Raw genomic sequence first — 17,668 nt, forward strand, 5'->3', positions numbered from 1 at the left:
TCACTTTTGATCCATCTGCTGTGTTTTCCCCTACCATACTGCGTTCCCTTTAAGGCAGGAATAATGGTTGTGTCTTTTTTGTAACCCGAAAAATCAGCACAGCGCCATCCCCTCGACGGTGAGGTGAACTCGCCCAATAAGCAAGAGGAAGCCCCAGGAGTGCTTAGGACAACGCAGGGCACAGTGTGAGCCCTTCTCCGGTGTAGATCGGACTTGTCTGTTGATGGTGGTGATGCGTATGAGTAGCATTGATGGTGACCGTGGTGGAATGGGATTCCCAGTCCGACCAGGAACCGTACCTCCCACCCGACATGCCTTCTCTTTTCCATCATTTATCACACGCAGAGGCATGGACTTTGGACTCACCTGCCCTTACCTGCCATGCTTAATGCACTTGGATGTGGGGCGAGGCCCTGCGCGGTGCTCTATCCCTAGGCAAATAGAGGCCCGGGGCAGGGAGGAGGGAATTTTGGCAGAATTTCACTTAAATATGTGCAGAGTGCTTTATAATATTTTTCTTGGCTCTGCTGCTCAGTAGTTACCTTTAAATTTACTTTATGTGAAACCAGAGAAACCTCACCCTGAATAACCATTTCAGGTAGAGTTCAAGCTCACACGCTTTGGATTACCTGGTCGGCCTGCCCACTGACCCGTGCCAAAACCACTGGTCAGATTGCCACCTGTACTTCTGACCCCTTGAAATCTTTTTTCCCCCTGAGCACACACCTAATACATATACTACACACACACACACACACACACACACACACACACACACACACCAGTGTATATCCCCCAAATATACGGTGATTCTCCACTTTCCCGATGAGAGCAGAATATAATATTGGTCAATGAAAATGTTGTCAAAAATGAACAGAAAAAGGAAAAGCTTCGTGCGTGTGCAAATGATTTAGGTACGTGGGATACTTAAACGTGCATACTGTATAGAAAATGATCCTTTAGTACAGAAATCTTGCTTTTTTCGCATGCACATTGGATGAAGGATGGTCTTCAACTTTTTCCCAGGCAGCTCTGAGATCACCATGTTCCTCCTCGTGAAGCCACCTTCCTAGAGTTTTCATTGTTTCCCAGAACATAGCAGCTCTGCCTCTTTTCTGAGACAAAGGACTCTTTGAAGTTCTGTCTAACCATGACTCTGAAATCCCAGGCCACAGATTTCCATCTTCGTGAGATAAAGACAGTTTCCTGTGGCTTTTTGGTTGTTCTCATTCACTCTCGAGGGGCTAATGTATGATAGCTATCACATATTCATGTACTGTTGTCTTTTTAAAATGATATTTAAATGGTTTGATTAAAAAAAAATCCGGGGCACCTGGGTGGTTCAGTCGGTTAAGCGGCCAACTTCGGTTTGGGTCGTGATCTCACGGTGCGTGGGTTCGAGCCCCGCACCGGGCTCTGTGCTGACAGCCTGGAGCCTGGAACCTGCTTCGGATTTTGTGTCTCTTTCTCTCTCTGCCCCTCCCCCGCTCGCACTCTGTCTCTGTCTCTTCAAAAACTGAGTAAATGTTTTAAAAAATTAAAAAAATAAATCTGATACCCCCCCACCCAGGAATAATCACTGTATGTGCCTAGATTTCCTTGCCTTTAAACAAAAATAGATTACATCAGGTGCCCCCTATAAAACTCCAAAATTGACATAAATTGCAACTGTTTTAGGATAATGTGTCTTTCCCAAATGCCGTGGTGGTGTTCAGATTCAAGTGGTTGGGAAAGCAGACACTGTGTTGGAGAGTTTGTAAGGATTCAAAACTATCACGGCACTATCTTTTCTAACTGATCATTTGAGGGGCCAAAGAGACGCTGAGCTTTGTATACATACACACGTAGAGGTAGATTTCGTTTCTTATATACAACCTGAGTCATATCTATTGCAAGGGAATTAACTTCCATTTAGTCCGGGCTCGTGGCTTCAAAGACAGAAACTCCGCCTAACAAAACATAAAGAAACTTAGTGGCTCACGTAAACAGAGAACAGGAACAAAATGGGTTCAGGAGTGACTGAATCTGAGAATGAAATGAACATGATTCGCTCTTGATTTACTTCTCATCTTCGAGTAATCTGTTGATCAACTTATCCCTCTAGTCTCTGCTTGTCTATGTGTTGGGATCATTTTTTTTTTCTCTTCCTCTGTAAAGTGCTTCTCCACATGGAAAAAACAGAGACCAGGCAGCTACAGCCTTGGACCATTTAAAAATTTTGTAACGTTTTTATTTATTTTTGAGAGACGGAGAGAGACAGGGCACGAGCAGGGGAGGGGCAGAGAGCGAGGGAGACGCAGAATCCGAAGCAGGCTCCAGGCTCTGAGCTGTCCGCACAGAGCCGGACGCAGGGCTCGAACTCACAAACCATGAGATCATGGCTTGAGCCCGAAATCAGACACTTAACCACTGAGCGATCCAGGCGCCCCCAGCCTTATACCATTTTAAATGAGCAAGTTTGTTTCTACCCACTTGGGGCATACGAAATCCCCAGAAGAGTCTGGGGTTCCTTGTCCATATTCTAGACTCTCCACAGTGTCCCAGCTGGTGAGTTGTATTAATTGACCCAGAATAGACCTGGCATCTGCCCCTGAGAGCACGGCTGTGTGCCCACCAGCTCTCCCAGAAGAAGAAGGTTACTTCCAGGAAAAGAATGCATAAGGGAAATCTGGGCGTGCCCCAAAATCACAGAAGTCCATGGGGACATGCTAGCTTCATTTAAAAGTTGGGAACTTGGGTGGCTCAGTCATTGAGCGTCCAACTTGGCTCAGGTCACGATCTCACCGTTTGTGAGTTCAAGCCCCGAGTCAGGCTCTGTGCTGACAGCTCAGAGCCTGGAGCCTGCTTTGGATTCTGTCTCCCTCATTCTCTGCCCCCCCCAACTCATGTGAGCTCTCTCTCTCTCTCAAAAATAAGAAAAATTTTTTAGAAATTTAATAAATAAGTGAAATAATCAGAAGAAAATTTCCTTTAACTAAAATATTCAAAAATTGCGTTATTTTTAAAAATAATAAACGACTCAACACACAATTCTTTTTTTTTTAATTTTTTTTAATGTTTTATTTATTTTTGAGACAGAGAGAGAGACAGAGCATGAGCAGGGGAGGGGCAGAGAGAGAGGGAGGCACAGAATCTGAAACAGGCTCCAGGCTCTGAGCTGTCAGCACAGAGCCCGACACGGGGCTTGAACTCACGAACTGTGAGATCATGACCTGAGCCGAAGTTGGATGCTCAACCAACTGAGCCACCCAGGCGCCCCTCAACACACAATTCTTGAGTGTGTTATACCTGCATTGACTCAATGTCTAAACTACTGTCGGGAACCAATTTCTGCTTTAGAAACATGACTAACTCGATACTATTACATGTCTGTGTCTGAACTTATGTAGGAAAACCAAGTAATACGTACATTTACTTTGCTCCCATTCAATCATTTCTACTATCATCATCCCTCAATTTTCTCCAAAACTTTTCCACCTCATTATTCTTTTTAAAAAATTGTTTTTTACAGCCTTGTTTATTTATTTTTGAGAGAGAGAGAGAGACAACAGGGGGAGAGGGGCAGAGACAGAGAGAGGGAGACAGAGAATCGTAAGCACAGAGTCGGATGTGGGGCTGAACCTTGAGATCATGACCTGAGCCAAAACCAAGAGTCAGATGCTTAACTGACTGAACCACCCAGGCCACCGTCTCATTATTCATTAGCACCTGTAAGAGAAGTCAAGTCTACACGATCTTGGAAGTCAGAGCAGGAACGAAGTCCTAATCCATATTTCACCCTACTGGTAAGCAAAGCGTTGGTTCTGCCTAAGGCTACGAACAGTGATGCTTCACAGTGAAATGAAATTCTGTGCCCCTCTTCTTTGCAAAAGGCTTCCAGCAGCCTCTCTCATCTACCGTAACTGCTTTTCCCAGCTGCAGGGGATTAAACAGGTTATGAGATTTTCCTACCAGTAAACTTTCTGAACAAATAGAACGGGTTTTCATGGCGGTGTTTGGGAATTTTTCAAAGCTTTACTTTTTTTTTTTCTTTCTTTTTTTTTTTTTTTTTTTTTTTTTTAGTCCTTTTCCATTAGGTTTTAATTTGCAAAGTTTTATGAGCAAAATTAACCAGGAGAATCAGATTTTTGATTTACAGAAAGTTTCCAATTAGAAAGCCTTAATTAAACAAGGCAGCCTGACCCTCCTTTCTTTCCTTCCAAGTGGTATGCACGCAGGTATGCCCACGGGGACCGGAGCAAGCTCCAAAAATCGGAACATATGTGACAGTGCTCGTGGTGCACGATGGGGACGGCGTGAGCCTTTTTATGAGTTCCCAATTCCAGTCACGGTGGGGTTACCTGGGATTTGGGAGAGCCATACTGATATGTCGGAAAGTTAAAAAGAAAACCTTCTTTGCTACACGCAGAAGATCCGAACTAGAACATCATTTACCAAAACCTTCAGAGGAAAGAGCTCTTAGGAGTTTGGGGGGCTACTTTGATTTGGCTTCTTGTATCTATCAACAGTCAGCCACTTGCTGGCCGTCTCGGAAAGGGTAAAAGTCCTCTAATGGCTAGCCGACTCCACAGACTCCACTCCCCACCTACAATTGCCAAACTTGCCAAGTAAATATGGAGGACACCTAGTTAAATCTGAATTTTGGATGGACAAAGAGTAGATAGTATGTTAGTCTGACATATCGTGTAAGGGTGTCCCGAATTTTCTCTGGCCACCTGACTGTGACACCTCCCTTCTCAATCTTTCATTCACCCATTCCCTTTCAGGCTTAATTTTGCTTTCCCCCAGGGCGCCCGGGTGGCTCAGTCAGTTAAGCATCCAGCTTCGGCTCAGGTCATGATCTTACAGTTCATGAGTTCGAGCCCCACATCGGGCCCTGTGCTGACAGCTCGGAGCCTGGAGCCTGCTTCGGAGTCTGCGTCTCCCTTTCCCTCTGTCCCTTCCCCACTCATACTCTGTCTCTCGCTCTCTCAAAAACCGCATTAAGAAAATTTAATTTTGCTTCTCCCCCAGCACACCCTGCACTTCGTGTTGTCCGCTCTGTCTAGAGTTCTCTTCTCCTACGTACTCACACAGCCAGGACTACCAGATCCAGCAAATAAAAATATAGGATGCCCACTGTTATTTAAATTTCATACCAACAACAGATAACGTCCTGGTGTAAGTATGTAGCATGTGAGGAAAAATTTATTTTCTATAGGAAATGCAGGTGTAACCAGGTATTACGTGGTTTGGGTGGCTGTAACGAAATCCTACAGACGGGGTGACTTATACAACAGAAATGTATTTTCTCACAGTTCCGGAGGCTGGACGTCCAAGATGAAAGTGTGGGCAGGTTTGGTTTCTCCTGTGGCTTCTCTCCTCCTTGGCTTGCACTTGGCTTCTCTCATGGTCTTTTTTCCGTGCATGTGTTTCCTGGGTGTCTCTTCCTCTTCTTAGGAGAACCCCACTCCCGTTGGGTTGGGACCTAAGCCCTTGGGTCTTAGGGCTTCAACACATGAGCTGATAGCGGGGACAGTGTAATCCACAACACTCCACCCAGGGACTCCCCAGATTCACATAATTCTTACACGCAAAATACATTCACCTCCATACTGACAGCCCCAAGTGTCTTAACCTACTCCAGCGGCAGCTAGAAGTCCAAAGTCTCATCTAAGTGAGGCAGGAGTGAGACTCGATATAAGATTCACCCTGAGCCAAGAGCCTGGGAAACCAGACAAGTCATGTGATTTCAAAACACAATGGTTGGGGGGTGCCTGGGTGGCTCAGTGGGTTAAGCGTCCGACTTCGGCTCAGGTCATGATCATGATCTCGAGGTTCGTGAGTTCGAGCCCCGCGTCGGGCTCTGTGCCGACAGCTCAGAGCCTGGAGCCTGCTTCGGATTCTGTGTCTCCCTCCGTCTCTGCCCCTCCCCTGCTCGCAGTCTGTCTGTCTGTCTGTCTCTCTCAAAAATAAATAAACATTAAAAAAAATTTAGTAATAAAAAACCCTACAGTGGTGAGACAGGAATGAGATGGACATTCCCATTCCAAAAAGGAGACATTGGAAAGAAGAAAGGGGTAAGGGTCTCTGGCAGGTCCAAAATCTAGCAAGATAGATTCCATTCACTCTTAGGGCTCGACAGCAATCCTCTGGCCTGATGCTCTGAAAGGATTCTCTGGCAACACCCTGGGTGCTCTCTCTAGGACATGCTTTTCTCATTTTTTTTGCAACACGAATAGGCTGAGAATTTTCCAAATATTCATGTTGGGTATCCTCTTTGTTTCACAATATCTTCAAGGCATCTCACATTTCACTATAAGCCCCAAGAAACCAAGCTTTTGAGACTTGCCTGAAAAATCTCCTCAGCGAAACATCCCAGTCCGTCGCTTACAATTTCTACTTCCGCAAAGCACTAGACCACAATTCAGCCAAGTTCCTGGCTACTTTTTCACAAGGATCACCTTGCCTCCAGTTTCCGGTGACGTTGCTCGTTTCCATCTAAGACCTGGGCCTGGAAGCCCAAGATCAAGGTGATGACCAGGTTGGTTTCTCCTGGGGCCTCTCTCCTTGGCTGTGTCTCACCCAGCCCTTTCTCTATGGGCTCACGTGCCTGGTGTCTCTTCCTGCCCTTGGATGGACACCAACCCTATTGGATTAGGACCCCACCTTTATGCCTTCTTTTGATCTTGACCACCCCTTTAAAATTTTTTTTAATGTTTATTTTCTAGAGAGAGAGAGAGAGAGAGAGCATGCATGGACAAGGGAGGGAGGGCAGAGAGAGAGAGAGGGAGACACAGAGTCTGAAGCAGGCTCCAAGGTCTACGCTGTCAGCACAGAGCCCAATGCGGGACCCGAACTCACAAAACGTGAGATCATGACCTAAGTGGAAGTTGGACGCTTAACCAACTGAGCCACCCAGGTGCCCCATTGACCACCCCTTTAAAGGTCCAACTCCACCTACAGTCACACTGGAGGTTGGGGCTTCAACATGTGAATGTTGGGGACACAATTCGGTCTGTAACAGTGTCTTTATTTTATTGGGCAGCCCCACACATGATCGTGTCTTCTCCACTCAGTCATTGCTCAGATGTTTTCTTCTCCAGGATGCCTTCCTGGGGCCCCTATTTCAAATTGCACCCCCTGCCCTAACTCCACTCCAGCTCTGCCCCCCACCCCCTGTTCATGCCTCATTTTCTCGACACAGTTACCACTTCCTATTACCCATTACTTGTTTATCATTTGTTCCCTCCGCCTCCGATTTTAGCTTTGTGAGAGCACGGATTTTTATCTGAATTGTAGCTCTACAGTCTCTGTGGACCTGGAAAGTACCTGTTGCATGGTAGGCTCTCAAAAAATATTTGTTTCATGTTAATGGTTGGCAAGTGGGACAGAGGACCCCACTCCCTGGAGGCTGGTGCAGCGAACGGGTGGAACGAAAGCAGTGCAATTTTGATAACTGTAGAAGATTCTGGAACTGCCTCCAACTTTTGATCACCACGTTCTGAAATACTCGGGCAATTCTCAAACATCCTTGGGTCTGGACTACTGGCTAATAATACAGGGTCCTGGGCACCACCCACAGATGTCCGATTCAATCAGATAAGAACTAGGCATGGAAATCTTCACATTCGGAAAACACCTAAGCCAGTCCTGACACAAAGACAACACACGAGAAACACAATGCTAGGACCAGCCAGGAGCAGAGGAATATGGAAGAGGGGAGGAGGGCGTAAATCAGGGAGTTTTTTCAATTAAAAAATCATTTGTCTGGATTTTTCTGGGTCCCTGCCTTCACTTCCCTGACCTTTCTTCCCAGAGCTCTAGCTTGGGTCTCACATTGAAAAGCCACAGCTGCTTCTGGAGAGGGAGAGGGTCGGCCTTCACTGGGTGGGTGGGTGGGTGGAGGGGGGATGGAGGTGAATTACACGTGGATAGTGCCTACCTTGGGGGCCATGGGAGGTGATCCAGGGAAGGAAGTCCCTGATGGCCGACAGCACTAACCACGATCGAAACGTGCTTGGGATCTTAAAGGCAAAGCCAGGGAAGTCACTAAGGCAGGGGCTCTACACGGAAAGGAAGGATGCTGTTAGGGACACAGAAGGGGCGGACATTTTGCAGACTCTGGCGCTCTGCTCTGCCTCACTACACCCAGGAGGTCCACACAGGCATCGGTTTTTTTCTCTTGAAACAGCTCCCTTGCCTGCTGACTTCAGAATTCCACTTTATCTCATCCCACTCAGGGTTAAGACCCGGAGCCCTCACTCCTCACTCACAGCAGACAGGACTTTGTTAATTTCTTTGAATTTCATGTACATTTCTGCACCACCCCCTCAGCTTCCCTTTCTCTGCTCTGCTCCCCCACATCTGGTATCTTGACACGACCAGTCTCTGGAGAGATCTTTTGTTTCCAATCAGACGACTGAGTTGAAGACAGACAGTGCCCTGATTTAGTCTGACCTGCTGGTAACAGATCGTATAGAACTGCAAGCATTTGAACCCCACCTTTTAAGGGTTTTATTTCCCGAGCAAATGCAGATGCTTTTCTTATGTTGCCTTCTGTCCACCCGCAGCCCAGGACCATTTCTTTTTCTCTTAACGTTTCAAATCATGCTTTGCTTTTCAGAAATGCTTTGCCACTTATCAAAAAGGATTTATGCCAGCATTGGGTCCTCATCATTTTTGCAGTACCTGTCATTGTATGTAGATGTCCCACGTGGGCTGCCTGGGGAAACACCGCTCTCTTCCTCTGGCGTATTCTACTTAACCAAAAGTCAACGTCACTATTTTTTGTTTAATGTGCTCAGCTGTTTCTTGTGATATGCATTGTCACTTTGTTAGACCTGTACCAGATTTTTAAGTGTATAACTTCCTAAAAGACACGGTTTTCAGTTAAATTAGCCACTCAGACTTCACACCTATGTTAGAAAAATGAACAATTAAAGAAAATTCCAGGAAAAAAAAATCCAGAGTATGGGAAGGGAGAGTCCTGCTTTATAAATGGCACACGATCAAACAATATTTGTTAAATTAATGAAATGAAGGAAGTGAAAGCGTCGGTGGCTAGCCACTCAGCCACTAAAATGCTTTATGATTTCAAGTGAGTCATCAGTTATTTCACATTATAAGGATTCTGTGTCATAAATAATTAGAAACTGCTTTGAAAACATTAGACTGCAAATATAATTACTGGCACTTTTTTTTTTTTTTTTTTTTTTTGCAGAAACAGAGAGATGCATTCTTTTGCTCGGGCTCATGGCTGGTCTCAACAATTGTGTATCTCTTTTTCTCAGCACAGATGACACACCTTTGAATCTGGGTACTGACCCCAGTGATAACGCTGGGTGGGGGGGGGGGGGTAGGTTAGGTCTCCTGGGAACACCAAGCAATGGGTCCCAAGGATGAAGGAGATATGGCTGTTGACCAGGGCCTCCGTCCCCTCTGATGTCAAAACTTGCCTTTCCGTTACCTCCTCAAGAGCGTGCCCATCCGGATCGAGGCAGGAAACATGCCCTAATCGCAAGCCGGGTCTGTCTGCAAAGATGGGAGCGTCCCACATCTCTTCTGCCCGTGAACAGCAATCTAGAAAGCCACTGACCTGGAGTCTCTTTCACATCAGGCTGTGCACACTGTTGTGTGTTTCCTGTTACGAGCAAAAGCTATGATGGAATGCCGTGGAACCTCTCCGGGGCATGTTTAGTCATTCAACCGTGCACACACAATTAGCTCCTGCACGATATGCTTCTCACTTAAAAAAAAAAAAAAATGCCTTTTCATATGTATTCAGAAACCATTTTCGGTTCTCGGTGGTGACGTATAAACCCACAGGCAAGATGACCACAGTCTTAAAAGGATGAATAATGGAGAAAGGCTATTGGAAGAGAGGCACCAAGGAGAAAAACGGGAGAGGATGCTTCGGAGAGGAAGAAGGTGTAGACTATGAGGAAAAGCAGAGAAGGGGGATCACTTCTCCTTCTCGTATCAGTTGGCTGTTGTCGCATGACAAACCGCCCCAAGGCCCGGGGACTTAAAACATTCGTTATCGGTTACCACTCAACCAGTCGTTTGGGTACCTCTGTTGACTGGTGATTTGTGCCAGGCGGACTCCCGTGGGTCTTCAAGGTGCAGGTGTATGTCACCGCGGGGCAGGCGGAGGATGGCCTGACTCACGTGTCTGGTGGGTTGGCTGTTCCAGTGGGTTGACTCGACCAGGGAGCTTCCATTATCCAGCCCACTCACCTGAGCTTCTTCCCAGGACCCTGCGGATTTCCCAGTGGGCGGAAGTGCGCGAAACCTTCAGAGGCGTAGGGTGGGACCGGGCGCGCGGTCACTTGCCCTGCCAGCTCTTGGCCAAAGTGAGTCACGAGGCCAGGCCGAATTCAAGGAGCGGGGAACAAATTCCACGTCGTTGTAGGATTTTCTGGGGTGTCATGTTGCAGAAGACGAAGATTCAGGGAGGGGTGAGAGGCTGTTTCCATGCCTGCGGTCAACGCGCCGTACATGCCTTTCAGAGAACTTGCAAAGGTCCTACGTAAGGTTGGATGTGGTTTTTGGAGAGTGCGCGAAATTAGAGGGACGGCTTCCTGGATTCCCAAAGAACATGTGAAGCGGATTGTGGCGAGAAGCCTCTGAAAGATCTTCAAAATATTAAAAAACCAACCCCCCCCCAAAAAAACCAACCAACCAAAACAAAAGAAAAGAAAAAAATAAAGGGGCTCTTGGGTGGCTCAGTTGGTTGAGCGTCTGATTCTTGGTTTCAGCTCAAATCGTGATCCCAAAGTCGTGGGATCGAGCCCTGTGTTGGGCTTACAGCCTGCTTAAGATTCTCTCTCTCTCTCTCTCTCTGCCCCTCTTCCCTGCTTGCTCTCTCTCTCTCTATCAAATAAGATTAAAAAAAGAAACCTACCTGGTGAAACATTCTCTCCTTATGACGAAGCCTAGTATTCGAATGGCAAGCCACAGGTGCTTGTTGGGCATTTACCTACGTGTCTGGCCCTGGGGGTACAGTGGTGAACCACAGAGGCCTAGTTCCTGATTTGGGGCTAACGGAGAAGACACCGTAAATGATAACATTCATGCTGATAAAGCAGAAGTTCTGCTATTTCTCCAGCACCGACCCTCAGTCCTTGCCTTTTCAGATTAGAGGTGCACATTGAACCACCCAGGCTCTGTCCCATCGTGGTGTGGCTCACACGGTCTTGTGACTCTGTATAACCTTGCCAATCTCTCCCCCAGAAGCTCTTGAAGGGGCTCCGAATATTCCCTTGTGGCATGAGGTTTATTTTGCCAAAGACATCGGAGGACCCGCAGCGGAAGGAGGCAGGTTCTGCCGGATTCCGCTTCTCTGCCTGAAAGCAAAGCCCCCTGAAAGAATTCACCTGCCATCGATGGGGCTCAGATCATAGGAGCCCAAATACGGCACCTTGCCGTATTGAATATCTTAAGCTGAAGAAGCTTGGGATGCTAAAAATAGGAGCCAGTGGGAGTCACTTCTGCTAGGCCCCACGTCACCAAACTGAGACTTAATTATAGTCTCGGCTCTCCCCGAAATAGAACCTTAAATGGATCAGGAATCACCTGATCAGCCCTAGCGAGGCCACCCGCCTGGTAGACCCCCTGCCATCCCCTAAAGGAGACAATAACCAATAACCGGTAACCAATCCACTTTTTCCCTCCTGTGACTTCCTTGTTCCCCTCTCTCAGTCTCGAAAAGTCTTTACAGCTCCTCAGAGCTCCCTTCAATCTGCCGGCTGGGAGGCTGCCCAAGTCAGGAAGCACTGCGTAAAGCCAGTAAGATCTTTAACATTTACTCTAAACTAGGACATCTGCTTTTTCCAGAGAGAGAACCACAGAAGCGGGAAGGTCCCTTTGACCCACGCTTCTCCCCTCAGACAGGTCACACAACCAGCAGGGAAGAGGTGCCCTCATGCTTGGAGGAAAAGAGCTTCCTTATCTCTGGAGACACAGGGGCTGCAAACAATTGACCAAACCTAGCCTCGCATTGCCGCAAGCTTAACTATTTTTTTTTTTTAAACGTTTATTTATTTTTTTGGGACAGAGAGAGACAGAGCATGAACGGGGGAGGGGCAGAGAGAGAGGGAGACACAGAATCAGAAACAGGCTCCAGGCTCTGAGCCATCAGCCCAGAGCCCGACGCGGGGCTCGAACTCACGGACCGCGAGATCGTGACCTGGCTGAAGTCGGCCGCTTAACCGACTGCGCCACCCAGGCGCCCCAGCAAGCTTAACTATTTTGTCAAGACTTCATTTCTGTGTGAAGCCTCTTGGGTAAAACTTCTATTAAATAAATGTGTATGCTTTTCTCCCGCTGATCTGTGTTGGCTTAATTGTGAGGCCCGGCCAGGCACCCTAAACGGGTCGAGGAAAAGTTTGTCCTCCCGTACAAGGTCTGGAGGCAGACTTACAAGCTCAAATGCTCCTGAGGTCCAGGTGAGAAATGCAAGTGAACCAGACAGGTAGGACCTAGGAAAAGACCTTCGCTGTCTTTTTTTTTTTTTTTTTTAATTTTTTTTTCAACATTTATTCATTTTTGGGACAGAGAGAGACAGAGCATGAACGGGGGAGGGGCAGAGAGAGAGGGAGACACAGAATCGGAAACAGGCTCCAGGCTCTGAGCCATCAGCCCAGAGCCCGACGCGGGGCTCGAACTCCCGGACCGCGAGATCGTGACCTGGCTGAAGTCGGACGCTTAACCGACTGCGCCACCCAGGCGCCCCCCTTCGCTGTCTTAATGTGTCCCACTTTGTACGGACGCATCTGTATCAGAAAATCTGTCTCTACTAAAGGAGGAAAAAAATCAGTTTAAGGGTAATGAGAATGGCTAATGACCCAGCTTCAGAGGTGGGGGGGTGGGCTCTGGGGCAAGGAAATGGGGAACACGCCTCCCTTTGGTGTGCTCCTGAGAGCCCACACGTTGGTAACTACAGCCGTTTTCCCACATCTCCCCATTTTCCAAGAGAAGCTAGAAATGTGTATCTTCCTGCGAAATAGCCCCTTTTAAATATTGGCTTGTGGGGCGCCTGGGTGGCTCAGTCCGTCGAGCCATCGACTTCGGCTCAGGTCATGATCTCGCAGTTCGTGGTTCGAGCCCCACGTCAGGCTCCGCCCTGGCTCTGTGCCGGCAACTGGGAGCCTGGAGATGGCTTTCGATTCTGTGTCTCCCTCTCTCCCCTCCTCCTCCTCCCTCTGCTTGCGCTCTGTCGCTCTCTGTCTCGCAAAAAAAAAAAAAATTAAAAACCGTTCAAACAAGCAAAACTTTGAGATAACAAGTCCCTGTTGGCTTGAGCTTCTTACGGATCCTACAGTAGGGCTAAGAGGTCACAGCTACGGGCTACCCTGAGGTCATGAGGGCCCTGAGCTCTTGAGGCTCCCGCACAAAGGGTATTGTATGCAAAGCATGTATTTAGAATGTCATTTCCAAGTGTTTCAACAATACAGAATTTTCCAGCAGATGTGTTACCCACTTGGGTTTGGCGGCCTCTGGCGTGAATGCCAATGGGAGGCAGTGGTTTGCTTGGAAGAGACTTGACCGTGGCTCTCTGCAAGGCGGTAGAGACCGAAGACGTTGTCTATGGTGCCTTTACCTCTGCAATGCTCCTGGCTGGGCCTCCCCATTCCAACAGGAGCCTAGACTGAATCTTCTTTTGGTTCCGGCTGAATGTCAGCTAATCATGCCCAGGGACATTAGCTGATGATGGCTTAAGGCCTTACATGGCCAAGAGATATTTAAATTTTAAATGAGGGCCCAAAGATGGAGATTTCATCTTTTTACTTGGCCATCCTTCTCCCAAGAACCAGAGCATCCTTTAGTGACAAAGCATGGAAGGGGGACCGAAGGCCCTCAGTAGGTCACAGTGACAGCACACGTTCTTAGGTTTTGCGTAGCATCAGTGAATTCATTTCTTAATAACGTAGCTTTGTTCACGTTCTGGGGGTGATCAGGAATCCCTACCGGCACTCTTGACGACATCCTAGCATTCTTAAGGAAATAAAGCTAACTAATGGGGGGTAAATGTGAAATTTCAAAAGAAAGAGAGTCTTTTTCTTTCCTTACTGCGAGCGCTGACTCCGTTTACTGGAAAGATTGTGTTTTAATGTTGGCCACTCACCCAGATGAGGTTGATTATGAAAAGAGAAATTGTTTGGTTCATTAGGCTTTAATTATAGAGATGAATTATTATGGATGAAAAGAGGGAGCCACAAAATTATGGAGATTGAATTCCAGTTCAATAAACAACTTCAAATATCTTTACTGGAGACATAAGCTAGTCATGTTCTTCTTCTTCTTTTTTTTTTTCTTTGCCAATTTAATTTGATGTCTGCTGACAAATGATGTTAGAAGGTCCCTGGAAAAATCGTAATATCTACAGTGTGTTGGTGACTATCATTTGAATTATACTTTTTTCCCTAATTATCTTTTCTGATGGTAGCATGGAGATAGATAGGTCTTACTTCTGCTTTAATTTATTTTGTGTAATAATGACAAAATGTTGTATTCCTGTTTTGCCACTCTCCATGAAGCTAAATTGCTTTTATAATAGCTCAATGGCCTTCGATGGCTCCCCAGTGCATGCAAAGATAAGCCGAAAAACCCTGAGCTTGATATTTAACGACTCTCAGGATCTGATCCAACCGAACTATCCAATCATATCATTCAGTATTTTGTAGGGTTCCAGAACTTGTGCCGTAAACAAATGCCCTGTTCCGCCTCTCACACGTAGACCTTGCACATTTTGCATCTGAGATTTTAGGCGTGTTTCTCTCTACTCTGTATCTTCCCCCTTTTAAATTCTGTCTGAGCCCTCATTTTCCGGTTTCAAATTAGGCATCCTTAATCTTCTTTCCTGAGCGTGGTATTCTCCAGTGATCCCGCTGTCTGATTTTCTAAAACACACATGATCTTATAACAGTCTTGTTTAAATCTCTTCCATTACTGGTAGTTGTTACTCTGAAGTCATTCAGTCAGAGTTTGAAACTCCAGACACGATATATCTTACATTTCTTAATGATTTAAAATGATGGTTCTACAAAGTATTGGGAACAAGTAACATCTACATGGCATTTAAAAATTGCCTATTTGAGTGTATCAGAGAGTGCATGTTTTAACTATGATAATACTATGTTGATTCTGTGGTTATACGTTTTTTTAAAAAAAAATTTTTTTTTAACGTTTTTTATTTATTTTTGAGACAGAGAGAGACAGAGCATGAACGGGGCAGGGGCAGAGAGAGAGGGAGACACAGAATCGGAAGCAGGCTCCAGGCTCTGAGCCATCAGCCCAGAGCCTGACGCGGGGCTCGAACTCATGGACCACGAGATCGTGACTTGAGCTGAAGTCGGACGCTTAACCGACTGAGCCACCCAGGCGCCCCTGTGGTTATACGTTTTTAAAAGAGCATTTCCTTTTTTTTTTTTTTTACAGGAACATAATAGTTATGAATGAAGTAATGTAACATCTAGGATTTGCTACAAATTAATATGGGGACGTGGTAGGGTATAGACGAAACATGGGTGACCATAATAACATCAAAACTGACCATGCTGGGTCAACAAGATTGACCAAATTTGACCTACCATCATTGATAGTTGCTGCATTTGGGTATTGAGGACTCATGTACTATTCTGTCTACTTTTATATAGACTTAAGATTTTCCGTTATGAAAACGTTAAAAAAATTCATAACGTAAAATATAAAATTAAAAATCTTAGAGGCAGCTTGAGGCAGCTTAGGAGGTATTACTGATCTGAGCATGGGATGACTGCTTGCTCATTCCATGACTTCCATGACCTTGCTAAATCACTTAGCCTTGCTGAAACTCTTTCACTCTCTCAAGACACTCCAGTGAATGTTTCAGCCCCTTTCAGCTCTAAAGTTCTGTGAACGTAGGTATTTAGAAACCAAAGACTGATTTCTAGAAAGGGGAGGAATATATAAACTCTCTGGAGTGATCTCTTTCATACCCATAAAGTATCATCCCTCTTGGGAGTGAAATCAACACACAACCTCAACGGGGCAGAAGTGGGAGATGGTCCAGCAGCCGGGGACGGCATCGCAGCATGGGTTGGACAGATAGCCATGACATAAAGGACCTCTAGTGTAGAGTTTGTTTTGAGAGCGGTGATTTGGCAAGGAAATGTCCTCTCTCCCGTGACCAGTAAGCGTTAAAGGGCTAGAGGGACTTGGATCTTCAGCTTACATTCAGCCCCGAATGGGATTACAAAGTCACTCATGGTCATGTTGAATCAGGGAATCGAAAGAAGTATTGAATTACAGTGTGGGAGGAGGCCGTGCCAAATAAGCCAGGCAGGTAAGGTCAACCCAACCAGAACAAGGCTGCACTTGATTGTAGGAGGGTGCCCGGCAGATTTTCATGCATTGACCGGGATACCCATCTGAAAACTTTCCTTTCAATTTAGAACCGTGTCTCGTCACTGAGCAACCCCCCCCCCCCCCGTAAACCCAGGGGATAAATAATGTGCCAGCTTCGTGACCACCAAAGGCCCTTCAAATCGTGGAGGGCAGAGAACAAGCTATCTTGAGACTTGCCATGGTTCACTAGTTTCTTTCAGAAGGGCAAGCTCGCGTAGATCAACTATGGAAGAAAAAAAAAAATACTTACATTTCTCCACGTGGTCCGAATGGAAGTATTTGGGTTTTACTGGGCACAAACGAAAGACATCTGGAGGGCAATGGTGTTCAGCTCTCCTTGTCAACAGGGTTGACTTTTATAGATCACAAGCCCTGATTACTATAGTCTGTTCCTTTAATATGGTAGCTATTACTCCAAAGTGCTGCCCAAGACCCCAGTGCTGGATATCATTTGCTCTGCTTATTAGAAAACAAAGTAAAATAAAATCCATTATTCTAACTTTGGATATGTCAGCAGCTAATAGTAGGAAGGAGAGCTATAATTTGTTGAGCACCTGCAATGCATAAGAAGCCTTCAAAAGATTATCTTTGCTGTAATCCTCTAAACAGAAAGATCTTTCCCTGTGAAACAGGTGAGGAGCTGGTCCAGGGACAGAGTTGGGATTTCAAAGCAGATGACAGATGACGCCCGAGAGCCCTGCCACCATGAGTGTTTTCTCAATCTTGTCTGCCCATTAGAATCCTCTGGAGAGCTTCAAAAGAACGCCAGGCCCTAGTCCTTTAAGATCTGAGTTTAATTTGTCTTGGGTGGGGCATCAGAATCTCTATGTTATTTTGGGGTTGCCTTGTACAAGTCACGAGAATCTTCTGCCAGCAAGAAGCTGCACCCTCTCCCTTCTCCTCGCTCTGTACAATGAGGGGACTGGCCTGGAATCTCTCTAAGGCGCAGGGACCTTTCAGTGGATAAGTGCTCAGGTCCTGGAAGGTACCCGCCAGGGTTCAAATCCCCACCCCCCTAAGCTACCAGCCACCTGTCGTCTCTTCATCAATGCCTCCTGGGCAATTGTGTTTGGAGAGTGAATAAGGCATTTGGAAGAGTGGTCAGGGCTCACTAATGTCAGTGCCATTATCAGGGCTTGCCTCCTGCACCTGGCATGAGTCATGCAGAGGCCAAGGGCAGAGCCCAGCCTCACGGGTTTTCTCCGTGTTCTCAGCAAGGAGAGCGTTGAGCTCTTGATGTGGTTCTTGTGACTTCTTGGGTCTATTCTCTCATTTCCTGACTCTCCAACCCACCCTGTTT

This window comes from Puma concolor, chromosome E1, assembly GCF_028749965.1.
Source record: "Puma concolor isolate L17-30 chromosome E1, mPumCon1.1.hap2, whole genome shotgun sequence".
In the NCBI taxonomy this organism is placed as follows: domain Eukaryota; kingdom Metazoa; phylum Chordata; class Mammalia; order Carnivora; family Felidae; genus Puma; species Puma concolor.